General features: G+C 49.8%; 1 protein-coding gene across 3 annotated transcripts in view; it reads left to right on the forward strand.

Moving 5' to 3' along the window:
* The window catches only part of TSC22D3 (TSC22 domain family member 3), a 66557-nt gene that overhangs the window by 23023 nt on the left and 25577 nt on the right, over positions 1-17957 (forward strand). The gene's annotated exons all lie outside the window — the stretch shown is intronic.

Below are 17957 nucleotides of genomic sequence, written 5' to 3' on the forward strand. Positions count from 1 at the left end.
TTAAATTGCAGTATGGGCCTAGTTTTTTTTTTTTTTTCCAGTAGTTCTGCTTTCCTAATTATTTGGGCCAATATGAAAGTGAGCCTGCATTCCTGGAGTATACAGAAACTAGGAGAAGAACCTGGGTGTAGGGAGAAGCTAAGCTGAGACCAAGTGTTGCCACAGACATTTCTCAAAGTGGAAAAGCCTCCCAGAAATACTTGGGAGTTGGCTTTCAGAAATCTTCTCTGTGTGTCTTAGGCACGTGTCATATGGTTGTTTATGCAACGGACTTGTCCAGGAAGGTCTAAGGGGCCTGTCTGCGGGTATCTAGTTTGCTTTGGGGAGACACAGAGCCAGGGAGTTGACCAGAAATCACAGTTCTATTCTCCTTCCTCACCATAGCCTGATGGCTGTTGCACTGTGCCTGGTCTGGTCACCTGACCTGAGCAAGTCTGAAGGAGGTGGTGCAATTCATCTGAAGAAAATCACGTCTGAGACAGGAAGGGGCACGGCAGCCTCTTCAGCCAAGGATTTATGTATCTGTCACAGGAGGGAAGTGTGAGCTGAGAAATGACTCCCAGAAGTGCTAGAACTGGAAGAGGCAGCACTGCTACCTTTCACAGTCAGTAGTGTATTCATGCGGAATCTGGGCTACCTCAGGAGGCCAGCGTCCTGGCCCTTCCTCCCTTCCTGGAGTCCATCCTCCCTCCTTGCTCGCCTCCTCCCTGCCTTGCTCCTTGCTCTGCATACACTTAAGGAAACAGAGCAGAGCTGGCCAGGTGCGTCCCACCAGGGGCCAAGCTGTAGGTGAAGGAAAGAGGCTTGCTACTGCTTTTTGCCTAGCAGTGAGAAGCCAAGGGGACAGAGCTCAGATCCTTGAGCCAGCCATAACCCCTTGCAGCTGATGTCATGTCACCATGCCAGGCACTGTAGCAATCTAGGTGAATGGGGTTCCTCTGGTCCCTGCAGCCCACAGAGGTCAGGGGGTTCATTCAATCTGGCTCTATCTACCCTTAATTCTTTGCGGATTTTGTGAATCGATTTTTGCATTTTTACCTACTGGGTGCGTTTTGGCTATGGGCCTCGGCAACATCATTAGGCTCTCGTGGTATCTCTGGGGAATAGAAGATGGGCTGCAGGACTCCATCTGTTGGGCTCTATTGCCTGGATAACTTCTAGCCTCTCCAGTGCCAAGGCACCCCAGCTGCAACATCCAACCCACTGCTCAGGTCTGTTCCTGGCACCGATGGAAACAGACTCCTGGCATCTAAGTGGAGCTCTTTGTGTGTTCCTTTCCTATTCTTTGTGTCCAGGGCAGGGGCTTGGCCAAGGGAGCAGATTCCCCGCCATGACAAAGACCAGGTGATGGTGGTCACACTCTTCTCAGGAAGCAAGGAGTGGGCCACACCAGGCCTTGAAGGGTGAGTGACACCCTGGCTCATGATCTCGGCCCTCCTCACCAGCACATGCTCCCTTGGTTAAGTGGGAGGCGATGAGTCTGAATTCTGGGGAAATGCCTCTCTCTGGAGAGGAGATTTTATCTCCTTTGTTGTAAACCTAAATGTCAAATCTGAAACATTCTCAGCCTGGATAGAGGAAGCAGGCACATTCCTCAGAAAATGGCCAACTGGGTAGAATTTGGTTTTGACCCTCTTTCTTCTCCCCCATTCTGCTTTCTAGCACAAGCTCCCTCAAACTCCCCCCAGCTGCTCAGGGTGATAGATAGCACATGTTCCAGAACTTTCCTGATCTCCCTGTCTCTTAACCATTCCCCTCTAGGAAGCTTAGTACTGCTTCTGCTAATGTGATACTGTGAATCCAGCCAAGGTGTAAACAGCTGGTAGTAACTGAACGTGCTTCCCCTGCCCAAGTCACAGTTCTCTTTAGACCTGGACCTTTGCCAAGAGTAAGCACTGTGAGAACTGCAGGCTTAACTAGGGGCTAGCAGAGCTGACCTTTTGTGGCAACGTTCCTCTGACCTTTACCTCTCAAATCATACCAAGCAGGCAGCTACCCTCTCCATCCACGTATAAAACCATCCCTGGGGATGCTGTTGACGTTAGCAGAGGGGACTGGGAGAGTCCTGGCTGTGCCCTGACCCTACCCTCATAGAAGCCCAGACAGAGGAGGAGGGCTCCAGCTGAGCCTAAATTCGGCCTAGGCCCCTGTGCCCTCCCCCAAAGTGGCAAAGTGGTAAAGAATCTGCCTGCCAATACAGGAGACTCAGGAGACGCCCCTTGGTCGGGAAGATCCCCCAGAGGAAGAAATGGCAACCCATGCCAGTATTCTTGCCTGGAGCATCCCATGGACAGAGGAGCCTGGTGGGCTAGTCTATAGGGTCGCAAAGAATCAGACGCAACCTAGCATGCACACCTTCCCACCACCAGCCAGGCAGGCTCTTTTGGAAGATGCTAGGAAGAGACTAGAAATCCTTCCTGGCTGTGTGTGTGTCTGTGTGTGTACTTGATTTAAATATCCTTGTAATAGCAAAACCATCCTCATTTGAAGGGAGGAGCTCTAACCACTTACAGAGCAAGGGTTACAGTCCTTCTGAGGGGTCTGTTGCAAAGCTATTTTTGGCTCATTTGCTCTTCTTTCCTCCTGGAGTCCTGTTCCTCCCCAGGCCCCTCAGGAACCCCCCTCTCTGCCTCCTTCCCAGTGTCTGTGCTCACACAGGCTTATGCAGGGGAAGTAACCTCTAGCCAAGTGATTCTCTCATCCAACACATTTTCCGAGATGGTCCCACTGCTCCTTTACAGAAGAGTGGGGACAAAGACTGTCTGGGCTGGTGTAACGACCTCTTCCCCTCCGCCCAAGCACACCGGAATTCCAAATACTCTCGTTTCCTTCGAGCGCAAATGGCTTTTGCTGCTGATCCTTCTGCTCTGGGTTACCCATTTCCTGCTCAACCCTGGCACAGAGAACGTGTCTCTGTAGCAGCTACCTCAGGGTAATTTGAGAAGGAGCTCTAGGCCACCACATGTGGAAAAGGAATCAGAGAAGACACATGTGGAATAAGAATCTCCTCAAGAAAGATGTTGGACTTTTGCAAAGGGCCTGAATAATACAGAAATACCAGCACCGGATGTTTCTCTGGTGCCAGCATCATTTAGTCTAAGGTGATTTTATTGTTATTATTATTATTATTATTATATCCTCCCAGTTCCAGAGACTCAAAAGAAATCCCTGACACTGTTCCATCTGCCTTAGGGAGTCAGCAACCACTCATGTCCTGGCCGTGTGAAAGTCTTCGGCACACATACCCCTATTGCATCTGGAACATTCAGCTTGTACCTGTGGTATCTGATTGCTTTCTGCCTACTCAGTCAACTGTGCCCTGTCGCTGAGCCTGTTTGGGTGGGGAGGGTGGGAAAATGGAGCAAGCACTCCAGGAGGAAGCCTGCTGTCTCCCCGCCCCCTCCCCAACTCTTTAGCTCTCCCTCCTTGTTCTGTGTCTCAGGTGTCTGGACTCTAGTCCTGACCAGGCCCAACACCCCCTGCTCAGAATGCCAGGTCCATAGTTGTGCTCACCTGTGTGTCCGCCGCTCCTCCTCTGCCCAGTCCCCAGAGTTGGTGGTAGCTTGCTGTCTGTCTGGCCACTGAGCCCACCTAAAGATGTCTGGCCAGTTCCTTCTGGCCTTTTCCTCATCGCATGCCAAGGATGCTCATGGGCTGGAAAGAGCTGCTCCAGCAGACTCCTTCCCCCTCAAAGCAAAGTGAGAAAGCAGGAGACCTGCTCACATTCATTTGGTCCCATCCTTTGTTTCATCCATTTCTGCATGTGTGCATGTTAGTTGCTTCAGTGGTTTCTGACTCTTTGCAGCCCTCTGGACTGTAGCCCACCAGGCTCCTCCGTCCATGTAGATTCTTCAGGCAAGGATATTGGAGCAGGTTGAAATGCCCTCCTCCAGGGGATCTTCCTGACTTGGGGATCAAACCCACATCTCTTTATGTCTCCTGCATTGGCAGGCAGATTCTTTACCAACAGCGCTACCTGGGAAGCCCCTTCACCCATTTCTAGACCCATGTTTTTCTGTAGCACTGATTTTGGAGCACTGATTCACAAAACTTCAGCCCTGGGCTTCCCTGGTGGCTTAGTCAGTAAGGAATCTGCCTGGATCGGGAAGATCCCATGGAAAAAGGAATGGCTACCCACTCCAATATTCTTGCCTGGAGAATCCCATGGACAGAGGAGCCTAGCAGGCTACAGTCCATGAGGTCGCAAGGGTTGGACACAACTTATTAAACCAAACCAAACCAAACCAAACCATTCTAGGGTAACCTCAGAATGCAGGCCTGGGGCCCAGACAAAAGCTGCTGAGTAAACTAAAGGTTTTGCCCCCAGTTCTGCCTTTCTATGGCATTCTTCCATCCCCCTTTTCTGTGCCCTGTACTCCCTCGCTCCAGTGCCCAGACTATGGCTGTCCCCTGTGTGTCTGGAGCCCCAGATGCCAGGCAAGAGCACCCACTCTACACTGAGGATTTTTCCATGTGCTCCTTTGGAGCCCTAGGGACACACCAGAGTGATCTTGAGGGCAAGCAGAGACTCCAGCCAGTGGGATTCCATGGGCATCATCCCAACTTCAACTCGAGTAGCTCTGCTCTCATGTTTTATAAACTGAGTTTTCCATATGAGACTCTGTTTGAAGGAAAGGGTTGCCTTTTTTAAGAAAAAAAATCACAACCCTAGGCCTTTCTCTCTCCATACCAAATTAACCTACTCCTTCCTTGTCCTCTTTCCTCTGGCTTGAACTTTGCTAGGGGACAGTGGGGGTAATGCTAATCAAAGAACCACCCCCACGGATGTGTTAGGTGACTACAGGCCAGCTGGCAGTGCCAGTGTCTTCACCCAGTGAAGATGGTGATGAGAGCAGGCAAGTTGGCACTCTGCTCCCCCTCGCCTCACGTGGCTACCTCCTTACCCATCATTAATAATAATCCCTTGCATTTGCATAGCACTTGACAATTTCCAAAGAACTTTCACAGACTTTATCTTATTTGATCCTCTGAAAAGCCTGTGAAGGCCGCCAGGGCAGGGGCTGTTATTTACATTTTACAGACTCAGGAGACTCTCAAGACCATTTAATCATTGGTCTCTCTGAAGAGCTTGCTAAAGGGAACTAGTCAGTATGAGCTTAAGGGCCAGTTAAAAGGAATGAGAGTTGGAACAAGTGTTATAAAAAGAATGATGGGGGAGGGAGATGAGGCTGAAGGGAACAGCAGAACCCACAGTGCCACCGGATCCCCCGGCTTGGTTTGTGAAACTTTTCAGAAATAGACTGGAGCTTTGGCAGGGGCCAACCCAAGGAAACAGAGAGATTTCCCTCCTCTGTGACTCTGACTACTGCCCCCGTCTTGTCTCAGCCCCATTTTACAAAGTTGACCTGGTCACGCAACTCTCTTGGGGGTCAGGAAGCAGAATGTCAAGTCCTAGAACCGGAAAGGCCCACAGAGATCATCTAGTCCCACCTCTCACGTTATAGGACAGGAAACAGAAGCCCAGAGACAGAAAAAGTCTCGTCCAAGGTCACCCAGAGAAGCAGAGACAGAGCTGAGTTGATACCAAGATACTTGCAATCCATAGTGCTTTCCGCTATATTCCTCTGCTGCTGCTGCTGTGTGTATGTATGTGTGTGTAGGGGAGTGTATGCAGAGGTGTGAAGGAGGGCTGTGTGCTGTGCCCAAATGCCTGTCTGGTGAACCACTGTGGCCTGGACTTTGTACCTATGTGCAGTGGCTGGGGTTTCAAGCCATTTGTAGGGCCTGGCGTATGATAGGGTGTGAGAAAGACAGAGTTCAGGGTTTCTCTCCCAAGGGGATTCGCCCATATAAACTGCTCCAGGTAATTAAGATCCCAGAAGAATTGGCAGCTGCCTGCTGAACAAATTAGACTCTGCCTTTATGGGCATGTTCTGTGCTGGAGATCAGAGGGCCCTCCCTGATGTTTGGTTCATTAGTCATTGTTCCCTGTCAGAGCAGGCACTCAGAAAATTGGATGTCTGGCAACAGCCTGTATTCAGAAATTAAATAGCAGAAGCAGCAATGGCAAGAGCGAGTGTCTGGGACTGTGCTCCATGCACAGTAGGTCCTTGGAAAATGCTTGTTAGCTAACTAATGAACTAAGTAAAGAAAGCCTTTAGTCCTCTGTACTATTCAGAATGAAACAGTGTCAATAACAGATCTGATTGCTTTTCAGCTGAGCCACATTTGAACTTTTTTAATGGGCAGGCTGTTGGGGCCAGGATAAAAAGTAACTGGACCATAGACTTCCTATGCAGATGGCACTGCACAGATCACAGTGCCCACCACTTGAATCTTAGATCTAATAAACTAACTGTACCCTGTCAGCTTGCCCATGACTTCCTTTTGGTTGAATCCAAAAGCGTTTTCCCAATTCTAGTCTTCTTTGGCTAGCACAGAGGCAGCCTTGTGAGGATGACAGTAAGGTTCCAGAGCATATATGGAAGGGAGTGGGAGCTCCAAGAGGACACCCAGGGCTGGTGGGCTTTAAAATCAACTTCTCCTCCTTCACCATCTTGCCACAGGCCAAGCCTGCCAGGTGAATTTGGATAGACACTTTTAGTATTGTTCTTAAATGTCAGGGAAAGATATTTGTTTTTGTTTTGTTTCTTATACTAAATGTTCTTAGTTCAAAATACCCAGGATTCCTTGCAAAGGTCAGCTAGCATAGCAGGACTAAGAGAGTCTTAGACGCTTTTGGCAGCTGCTAAAGGTTACCGCTGGTGTCTTGTCTATAGGCCAAGGGAGTGAACTCTGTGAGGCTTTCAAATGTCCTTGATGGACTTTTCCACCATGCTAAGAACCATTAGCAAAAGTACTTCTCCAGTTCACCTAGCTATCCAGTCACTCCTTCAAATCCCATCCACCAAGGGAAGAAAGCACTAGAATTTATTGAGCACAGACCTCTTTTTGCCTTTGTTGGGAAGAAGATGTGTTTGAGTGTATGTATGTATGGTGGCGGTGGTATTTAGTCACTATGTCACATCCAACTCTTTTGCGACCCCATGGACTGTAGCCCGCCAGTCTCTTCTGTCCACGGGATTTCCCAGGCAAGAACACTGGAGTGGGTTGCCATTTCCTTCTCTAGGGGATCTTCTCCATGCAGGGATTAAAGCCATGTCTCCTGCATAAGCAAGCAGATTCTTCACCCCTGCGCCACCAGGGAAGCTCATGTATGTGGGTAGGAGGACTTGGTTGTGTGGAGGGAGTTTCAGTAGTAATGTAGATATACATAAAAATATGTTCAAATCATAGGCACAAAAGCTATGGAAATGTATGGGAAATGTATTTATATGTGGATGGGGAGGGATACTTGTGTTTGTGAAGGGACAGCTGTAAGGATGGCATCAGGGAGGGTTGGTGTTCTTGTGTGTGTGACATATGAGTGTGTAACTGTCTGAGTCTATTCCTATATTTTTGACTTGAGAGTCAGGATGAGGAAGGTATATGTGAAAGAGGCATGTGTGCCTCTGTGTGTGTATGCGAGTGTGTGTGTGTGTGTGTGTGTGTGTGGTGAGGGTTTGGTGAGGGTTTGTGAGGATGTATATATCTGGACTATCCTCAAGTCTTAGGCTTGCCTGGGAAAACCATCTTGGCCCCAATTTCTTTTTCTCCACTCACAGATATCTTTAAGTTCTCTGCCTCTACTTTATCCTCTTTAGGGACATATTTTCTACCATGTCTTCTCCCCCATTCTGTTTCATGATCTCTATCATCCCTTCCCACTGCCCCCTCTCCCAGGCCACCTGCAGTCTCTACCAACAAAGTGGGGGTGACTCCACCATTGAGAAGGGCAGTGTCAGTGATTGGGAAACAATCTCTGAGCCAATGAAATGTCTGCCTAAAGATTGTTCTTGGATCAATGGGAATCCTGTGGATCACCCTTGGAAGGATTACCATCATTAAGAAATATAATATAGATATTCAATCTGAGAATTTTGGTGACTTAATTAAAGCCTTGTTTTTAGTTCTGTTGAGAAGGAAAATCATTTATTATCTTAAGTCTGACCCTGTGCCTTCAGGAGAACTCTTATTCTGTGAAAATAAGGGCTGAGGTAGGCAATTCACACATACTTGTGAAATCTAAGCAGATTATCTCACCAGTGGCTATAACTGTAATAAACTAAAGTGACCTCAGTTTAAACAAACAGATGTTTGAGACTGACAATTGAAGTGCAAACATGACCTTAATTAATGACTTGGTTAATAGTAAGTAGCTCACTCTTTAGAGATATTAGCTAAATTCCCAGTCTCAGCTATAACATAGGTCTCCAGACTACCTCTGTGTTATTTCTGTTAGAAACAGAAAGATTTTTAGTTACTCAGTCTGTGAGGTTGCTTGTGAAACAGTAGAGAAGGAAAACCTAGTGACAGTTCTGATTGGGATGAGTGTTTTAAAAGAGTGTTCCTAAGTACTCAAAGTCCCCATCCATAAATGTGTATCCACCATCAAAGCCAATCCTCTAATACCTTCTACTAGATAAACCCCTAAAGAAGATATACATTAAGAACCATTAATGAGCAAACATGATCTCTAACTTCAAATAATTTCCTATCAATAACTCACTCTGGGTCCAATGGAGTCCCACAGCTAGAGTCAGGGAACTGCCACATCTGGAAACGAAGCTAGAAAGCAGCCTAACACTCCGTTGCCAAAGAGGTGGATGTATCGGAGTGGAGGATGCTGGGAAATGCAATATCCAGCTTGTGGGCTTAATGGCCGCTTGGTGTGAGGCACCCCACCCTTGTCCCAACTGCTTATTTGTTGTTTCATCAAGATGGGACGAGGAGGGGGTGGTTAAGTCAACTGACATGCTGGCTTTGGGTGACCCTCCCTTCAAGAATAGCTCTTTCTTTGCTACAACGGATCCATCCAGCTGCAGATTTCCGTCATCACTGGATGCGCTCGCTGATGAATTCAGAAATTATGCTGGCCTCCCCAGTTGTTGTTACTGAGTTGAACAAGCACAATTGAGACCATCCTCTTGGCCACACCACTGTCCTGAGTGCCACAGGGGGAGGGAGGAGGGGAGAAAAAGCCACCAAAGGCCTGCTTCCCACCCTTCAGGAGCTTTGGGATCAAGTCAGGGAGATGGATTACATGCAGAGAAATAACTCCAGAACAATTATAAAGATAGTCCACACATACAAAATAACACATGCCAAAATGTCCTGTAAAATAATCATCTCTATAAAATGGTAGGTGGAAGTAAGTGGCCAGTGCAGCTGTCTGGAATCTTGATGCAGGACTTTGTGAGTGGGGTCAAGAAGGACCTTGTTCTAACTGTTGCCTGAACACCATAGCCCTCAGCAAGAACAAGGGGAATGGAAGTGGTAACAGTAGGTTCTAAAGCATGTGTTTAAGTACTGAAAGTCTGGGGCATGACTGTCTTCCATGCTGAGCTGTTTATTTTAATGAAGCTTCTTCCAGATATCCAGGTCACCCTGTCTCAGAAAACAGCATGTGCTGTTTCCACACTGGAGGGTTGGCTGTTTCTGAGAGGGTGGGGTCAACTCAGCTTCACCCCAGCCCATGGCTTGAAGACAGACTCAGTCGATATAATTTTGTCCTGAGCATCCTGCCAGGCTCAGCCTTGTGGGCCTTGCCATCTGCCCACAATCTGGCCTCAGAGCTTGCTCAAAGTAAAGAAAGCTAATCCATGCCTTATTACCTTCTTGAAGTTCATAGGCCCTCCCACCTACCCACTTTTTCTTTCCTGTTCACAATTGGACTATTACATCTGGGCTGCGAAGGAGCAAGGTGGGCTCTGAACCTCAAAGGGGTGGCAAAGGCTAGATACCTAGGGTTGCCCTCACACTGCCCTCTCCCATCAGTGGAAAAACTAGGTCTTAGTTTCTTCTCCCTTCCAGACCTAAGGCCTTGGTAGGGAGAATACTCTAGAAAACATGAAGGCAGGGAAGAGCAAGAGTCCCCAACCCAAGTCTGACTTGACATTGAGTCCCAGTTGTGTTGCACACCTGGCCCCGTAAAGTCAATAGACATATCCCTTGGCAGATGAAAGGGATTTTAAGAACTCATAGCCCCACACCAGCCTCATGGCCACATTCAGCTCACCAGGCTACACCACGCATGTCAACCCAGAGCTTCTTGATCCCAGAATTCTTGATTGGGCCTCAGGTTGGTATATCTACTGTCAACCATGGCCAGGACCCAGAACTCTTTGGCCTGGTGCCCTGACTTCAAGTGCCAGCTCTTCTACTAACCGCCTTACTCTGGACCCCCATACATAAGGTGAAATGGTTGGAACACAGGATTCCTGAGGTGCTTCTGGCTCTGCATCCTGGAGTCTAAAGGTCCCCCATTTTTTCATGAGAGGGCCTTTTTTTGCAAGGGGACAGACAAGGAATATTTGAGGACTTTCAGTTTGGAAGCTGGTCCAAAGTTCCCAGGTTGTGTTTGTTTTCCTGTTTGCTTCTTCCCAACTGGCTTCTCACATTGGTAAGGGCCAGCAGCCACTGGGCTTGGGCTTTGAACACAGTGGGGTGGTGGGTCAGTGGTTCAAGGCTGCCCTGGTCCTCCCTCTCTGGCTGCAGAGGCTGAATTCTCTGTCTTCTGCCAGAGACACCCAACTCCTCCGGGCCAGGCCAGCCTCCTCCCCTCAGAGGCAGCCTTGTGAACTGACCCCAGAGGCCCCCTTGGAGACCCAGCCAATGGACACCTGGCGCTGGCTGGGTGTGGGAGTGGGTGCTAGGCTAGGAGGGCCCCGAGGAACAGGAACTTATGGGGACTGTGTGAAGAGCTGGTGCTGACCCCCAAGATATCAAGTTCCTCCAGGATAGTCGGGCCTGAGGGAGGCCCTGTGGGGGCTGGTCAAAGTGTGGATCTGGGGGCTGTTTGTCGTTAGGCTATAAATGATCCTGGGGGCGAGGGAGGGGGCCACAGTACATGCCCTACTTCTTCCAAGGGACCTGGGAGGCCTTCAAGCCTGGCTCCTTGTTTCACGAAGGACAAGATGGAGGAAACAGGCTTCTATGAAGCCACATGACCAGGGGTTTGAGGGAGGGTGAGTTGTTCTATGTGATCACATGACCCTGGGACTGCCCTATTTCCCAGTGCTTTCTGGGAAAGCATTAGTGGGCTGGAAGGAGCCTAGGTGGGGAGAACAGTGACGATGTGCCACACAGAAGGCCATGTCAGCCACAACAAACAAGCACAGCCTCTCAGACACAGACTGTCTCTCTCTCCCTCCCTCTCTGTCACATACACACACACATACACATACACACACACATGCTGAGGCTTCACTGCACAACCCATGCCTCTGTGGCACTGACTTTCTGTGATGACAGGCTCGTGGCCCAGCCCAAGTCACTGGTTGGTACACCCTCACTCTAACCCAGGTGCCAGGGAGGGACAAGGTTTCCTGAAAGGAGGGGAGCATTTTTTTTTTTAAGCTCCAGAAAAAAAGAAAGAAAGAAAACAAAGCAAGGCTGAAGTCCTCCCACAGGCAGGCTCGTGCTCCGGGTGTGCTTTCACAGGCCAGAAACTACAGAACTGGGAGTACTGCCAAGTGCTTTATCAAAGGAAACAGCCCGCCCAACAGCTGGAGATGGGCTCCTGCCAGCTGTGTGTGCCTCTTGGTCGCTCCTTCTGCTTTTCTCTCTTCTTCTTCTATCTCCATCCATCCATCTCCTGCAGCCTTGCACTTGGCTTTGGGAGAGCCCACAGACGGACTTCCTTGGACCACAGAGAGTCCCCTTGATGCCGAGTAACTGAGTAGATTGCAGGCCCAGCTGGGGTTGAGGGTGGGATAGGGTGGCTGTCCTTTCAGGGGGATGTGCTGTCTGGAAGCCGGTCTCCTGGCATCAGGCAAGGGGTTGCTGGGTGGCAGGCGCTTCTGCTGCAGCTGGCACCTTGGGGAGACGCAGTCAAGTAGTCCCTCAGAGCTTCCTTTTCATCCACAGTGGGAGGCGGGTGCCGAGCCAGGTTGTGTGTGTTGGCGGCAACAGGGTGTTTTCCAGCAACCTCAGCAACTTTGCCATCCATATTCATTAATTAGTTAATTACTTGGACTCATTTCTCTAAGCCTTGGGCTTCCCAGGGAGGGAGGAGATGATGGGCTGGTGGGGGAGAGCTCTGAAGAAGAGCATTCTCCCCTTACTGGAGGCGGGAGGCCCACTGGCAAGTGAGAGAGGGTGAGGGTAACCTCCTGTGGCTTCCCCACCTCTCCCAGCCCTCACCCACTGCAGGCTCCTGGTGTGTCAGCTGAAGTGGCCGGCACAGCCCTGAAAGGCTGCTCCGAGCTGTGTTTGTCTCAGCAACCCTGGTGGGGAATGGTGCCAGCTGGGCTGTCCAGCTCTGTGAGTGGAGCTGAAGGCAGCGGCCCTGTGTCTGGGGAGGCCCAGGGGCTTCCTTCTGTTCCTTGACTGGGCACAGCCTGCATCATTTGCCCCAATTAACCCCAGGGACAGCTCAAGGCCCAACTAACATCTCCCTGCTGCCAGCCTGGCCACATCTTAAGGGCAGGGTCCCTGTTGGCTTTGTCTCTAGCCCCCCACTGCCTGCCATGTGCTGGGAGCTTAAATAATGTCTGGTGACCTGGCCTGTGAGGAAGCCACTTTAAAGCTTGGGTCTTACCAAGGGGGAGGCAGCATTTGGTCTGTGTGTAACCCCCAAGGTTGCCATGTTGTTTGCTCCTGATCTGTTTTACTGAGTTGAGTACTGGTGTGATGGTAGGCACCATGATGGAGACCGTGGCAATTCCTGAGACATGTGAGGCTGCAAACTTAGATCACCTGAGCTTCTGGCATCTAGTGGGCAGTCTGCCGCACATCTTAACTCTTTTACCCCATGGCCCACCATCTCCTCCACCCAGGTGGTTCTTCTCCAAAGGCCCAGCTCTTGGATCTTCCCTTTTACAACCTTGTGTTCCTTCCTTCCCGGAGGCTTTTTGTATAAATGGGCACATTGATATGCTTAGTCACAAGGGCCCTGTAATTTAATAAGCACAAGCTTTGGGCCCAGACCTCTGCTGAATCCCTATTCAGACACTGCACCTGATGGGACTTTGAGAAAGTTATTTCACCTTTCTGGACCTCAGATTCCCCCTCTGTAAACTGGGGAGGGTTAATTGAGATAAAAATACATACCGTATATGAAGTGCTTTGAACTATGTTTGGTGCAAAGTAGGTGCTCGGGAAGATCCCCTGGAGAAGGGAATGGCAACCCACTTTAGTATTCTTGGCTGGGAAATCCCATGGGCAGAGGAGCCTGGTGGGCTCCAGTCCATGGGGTCACAAAGAGTCAGACACGACTGACCTACTGAACATGCACTCACAGGTGCTCAGTGAAAGTTAACTGCTGGTGTTTATTGCTGCTGCTGCTGCTGTGTGTGTCTGTGTCTATATGTGTGTGTATGTGTATTGAAGGTGTCTATCATGCACAGCTGGGCTGATAGGACTGACTATGTGCTTAACCACAGATAAACTGGAGACCCTGACCAGGACACGCAGAAGGCATTCTGGAAATTCCATTTGCCCAGCCTAGGCAGCCACAATCTTGGGTGGAGCAAGGTTTGGAGGTCAAGAGCCTGAGAGAGTTCAACCACTTATCCATGGTTCCATCCTTCCCAAGCACAGCTTACCCTCAGGCTATAGGCCAGACTAGATTTCCAGGCAGTGTGGATAGGGCCAGATGTCTTCTGGGAAATGCCACATTTCCCGCAATTTCTCTGGACTCTAGCTTCTCAGCTTCCCTCATTTGGGGTCTCTTATATTTCACCTGTACCTCAGCCTATGCTCTAATACACATGCTCTTGCCGCATTTTCTCCAGTGTGTTGTCAACTCTGAAAGTGAAAGATGGTCACTCCTGTCCGACTCTTGCAACCCCATGGACTGTAGCCCACTAGGCTCCTCTTTCAATGGAATTCTGCAGGCAAGAATACCGGGGTGGGTTGCCATTTCCTTCTTCAGGGGATCTTCCTGACCCAGGGATCAAACCCATGTCTCCTGAATTGCAGGAGGATTCTCTACCGTCTGAGCCACCAAGGAAGCCCATTGTCAACTCTGAGTGTAACTGAAAAAACTAGGCCAGGACTCGAAATGACCATATCTGTCATGTCCTGTTGATAACCATCTCCCTGAAGATGACGATAATGATGATGATGTGTATGTATGTGTGTGTGTATCAACAACCCGCAACCTTGGGGTCCCAGTTCTTCTGTGTGTTTAAACGTTATGACATCAAGATTTCTCCTTCTTGGTATTTTCTGACTGCTCAACCTTCCCTCAGCAGCAGCATCTGAGAGCTGGGCAGTCAGAAGGATGTTGACGTGGGCATGTACACGATTTGCAATCTAGGTCTTCACGAATGGAGGTTTGTGGGGCTTGCCCCCTCCGGTTCCCTCACTGGGGCACTTCCGATGGTTGGCACCAGCAGCATGTCAGCTGCAGGGAGCAAATGGTGTGAGGAGAGAGATTCCAGGTCGTCTTTGGCTACGGCTGATTCCTTATTTCCTCTCCTTTCCCAGTTTGGGAGCATTTGTTGCTGTCTGAAGGGCCGGACAGTGCCAAGACCACAATAAACAGCTTGTCCAGTACACACAAGCTCTTTGGACCCTGAAATGTCAGCTGGCCAACTGGCTCACAGCTAGACCCTGCTGCGTGCCATTTGCATCCGGCCCCAACAATGCCGCTCAGCACTTGTAGAACCCTGTATCGTAGCAACAAGCCTGGGAGTGGGGGGCCACAGTGACCCGGCCCGAGCCCTGGGATACTGAGCTTAGGGGCCACACTTCAGACCCCTAATACAAAGAAGAACTGCATTAGGGACCCAGCTTTGCAGATCCCAGACCAGCAGAGTGACCCCCCTCCCCGCCCCCACCTGGGCCTGGCCCCTTGGTCAGCAGTCAGCCAGACTACCTATGCCCCATATGGCTGAACCGCTGACTGGTGTGAGACAGAAATATCTCGCCCAGTGGAAGCTAGTTGGGTGCAGGCACATGCCTCCAGACGGTTCAGACAGAGCACAAAGGGCAAGAGAGGAGAGCCAGTGGGGTCTGGTGGCCAGAGTGCCAGGCCAGGATCCAGGAAACCTGGGCTCTGCTCCCAACCCCTGCCACCAATTCCCTTGGCATCCTTGAGCAAGATCACCCAGAGGGCAAGGTCAGGGCACCAGGCACAGGGCCAAAACCATGCCTCGGAGAAGATGAGCTGCACAATTGAGTTCATGCATTTGGAAGGTGGGTGTTTTAACTAGGAATGCTTTCCCCTGAAGTTACCTTTCAATGCCTTGAACACTTCTTGAGCAGCAAAGGAAACAAACTCAAGTGCCCAGGGAATATATCAGAAAAGAGAGTACTGTTGTTCAGTCACGAAGTCATCTCTGACTCTTTGAAACCCCACCGTCTATAACACACCAGACTTTTCTGTCCTCCACTGTTTCCCAGAGTTTGCTCAGATTCATGTCCATTGAATTGGTGATGCTATCTAACCATCTCAGCTTCTTACAAAATGTCCTGTCCTTTGCCTTGTTTGGGAGGTCAGTAGGTAAGGACTGAGGACAGAGAGCACGGCTTCTCTCTTAGCTGTGGAAGTTCCTGCGATTGTCTACACCTCTGCCATTTGTGGCTCCCCAGGACGAGTGTGAGATTTGTCCCTGGTCCTAGGAGTCTGTGTGGAAGTGGCATCTCCCAGCTTACCACCCTAAGCGTCCATACCTGAATATCCCCGATGTCCAAAGACCCACACTGTGGTACATACTTACTCTCAGGACCTACCTTTGTAGTTTATCCCCAAGCTTCCTCTGCCTGGTAGCAACAAACCTGCTATTTCATCTGACCCTACATGCTCATTAGGAGCTCATGAGGTACAGCAGTCTTCAATTGTACAAAACACAGTTGATAGTAGCTACTAGTGTCTGACACAGAGTAGGTACTCAGTAAGTATTTGTTCAATGAATTCAGACTGGAATAAGTTCATAATACTTTCATAGAAAGGACACCATTTAATGGTAGAAATATTAGGCTCAAGCTCTGTGGTCTGGTTTCAGGACCAGTTTCAAGACAGGAGGAAGAAGCTTGTTTGTGACCATGCAGATAACAGCATGAGGGCAGCCACCCTCTGTGTGCATGGAGGGAAGGTAGGATACACCCACTGGGGCCGAGGGAAGGATGTCTGGGAAAAGGGCCAACATCCACTCCAGTCTGAGGGCCTCAGACACTTCCCATTGCAGGAAGGCCCCATGGCATTGTCTAATTGGCTTTCTAGTTACTCTCTTCCTTAGTGAAGGCCCAGTACGGCAAAGCTGGGGCCAGTTGAGCTTCCAGAATTGCTGTTGGAGCTCAGGACAGCTTCTGATTATTCTCGGGGGCCAGCTACCAGGGAGGGCCTCAGATCCAATTAGCATTGCCCAAGGAAGCCAGGAGGGCCTTGGTCAGGGTCTACACAAATCATTCACACCTCGACATGCTCCTACCACTCCCCATTCAGTTCAGGGGCTCTGGAGGCGGTGGTCTGGCCTTTGCAGCTTTGCTTGCCAGATTCCTGTATTGTCTATGCCTTCATAGCAGGGTGGATGAGAAAGAGCAGCCCAGAAGGAAAAAACAAACAGAGGAAAGGTCTCTGAGTCTGTTGACGTTATAAGTGCTATTGATTTTATAAGATTTTTCCATTGGGAGGCCAGTGAACTGACCTCGTTTTGCAGCCGGCTCGGGCTTTGACGCCAGTGTCTAGGCCATGAACTGAGAATCCGAGAGGCTATGGCTTTATCTCAACACATACTTGATAGTCACCACTCTCGGCAAGGCCAGGCCGGGGCCTCCCATGGTGAGACATGGGAGGATACAGGCAGTTCCAGGCCTCTGCTCCTTCTACCTTTCCCCGGTGACACTGTGTCACCCTGGGCCAAAGCCCTGCCAGATCTTGCAGGACCTGAGCATCATGGGAGGGGGACAGGTTTCCAGACATGAAGAATTCTTGACAAAAAGCACAGACAGGAAGAGGGTGGTTGAAAGAACACTGAACTAGGAGTTGGTGACTTGGACTTGGGTCCCAGCTGGGCCACTAATTAACTGTCTGATTTCAAGCAAATGACTTCCCCTCTCCTAGTCTCATTTTTCTCATCTGTGCAGTGATAGGTGAAACTAATGATCCCTGAGGTCCCTTCCAGCTCTAAAATCCAGCAGGTTTGTGAAAAATGCAGAAGTTGGGAAGGAGGATAAGAATATCAAGAAAAGAAGCAAGAACGAACCATCCCAGAGCAGTACTGAAGGGGGACATGGGATAAAAAGAGAGGTGCACCGCATTGGGGTGTCACGGATAAGGCCCCAAGTTGTGCCACTAGAGAGCTGCATGACCTTAGGCAGCTCAATTCCCCTTTTTGTGCATCATTCAAGTGGGAGGAAGGGGTTAGCTCCTACTGCCCAGACTACTTTCTCATTGTGAAACCTAGATATACATGTAGGAAACACGTAGGGAATAGAATCAGTGCATAGTGGTGTGACATGAGCCATAGGTATATCTGAAGAAGGAGAGGGGATTGGCAGCTGGTGGGTCAAGGCCTTATCTAAAGGGTAAAAGGAGCAGAGTAAAGGAGCAGAAGCCCCAGAATCAGGCAGACCTGACGGGGTATTGGCTTTACCCCTGCCCGGCCATGTGACCCTGGGCAAGTCATTTACTCTATTCAAATTTCAGTTTCCTCGCCCACGAAAGGAGGGGTTGGAACTAACTAGCTGATCCTCCAGGTTCCTTCCATCTCTCTGAATATGTGGGAAAACAAAACACAACGAAGAGAGGCCAGATTATGCCAAGTAGGCCAAAGGGGAGAATTGCATGTTTAAGGAGGAAGCCAGCCATTGTGGATCAGACTTGTTTGCCAAGAGAAAAGAGCAATAGTGAGTTAAGGGGAAAAGAGGACAAGGAGAAGGGGGAGGACGAGGCAAGGAAAGGTCATCTCAGAGGAGTGATAGGAAGGGACATTGATGCATGTTTGGTG

This window comes from Bos grunniens, chromosome X, assembly GCF_055505025.1.
Source record: "Bos grunniens cultivar Pamir isolate PY7600 chromosome X, Bosgru_T2T1.0, whole genome shotgun sequence".
Classification (NCBI taxonomy): domain Eukaryota; kingdom Metazoa; phylum Chordata; class Mammalia; order Artiodactyla; family Bovidae; genus Bos; species Bos grunniens.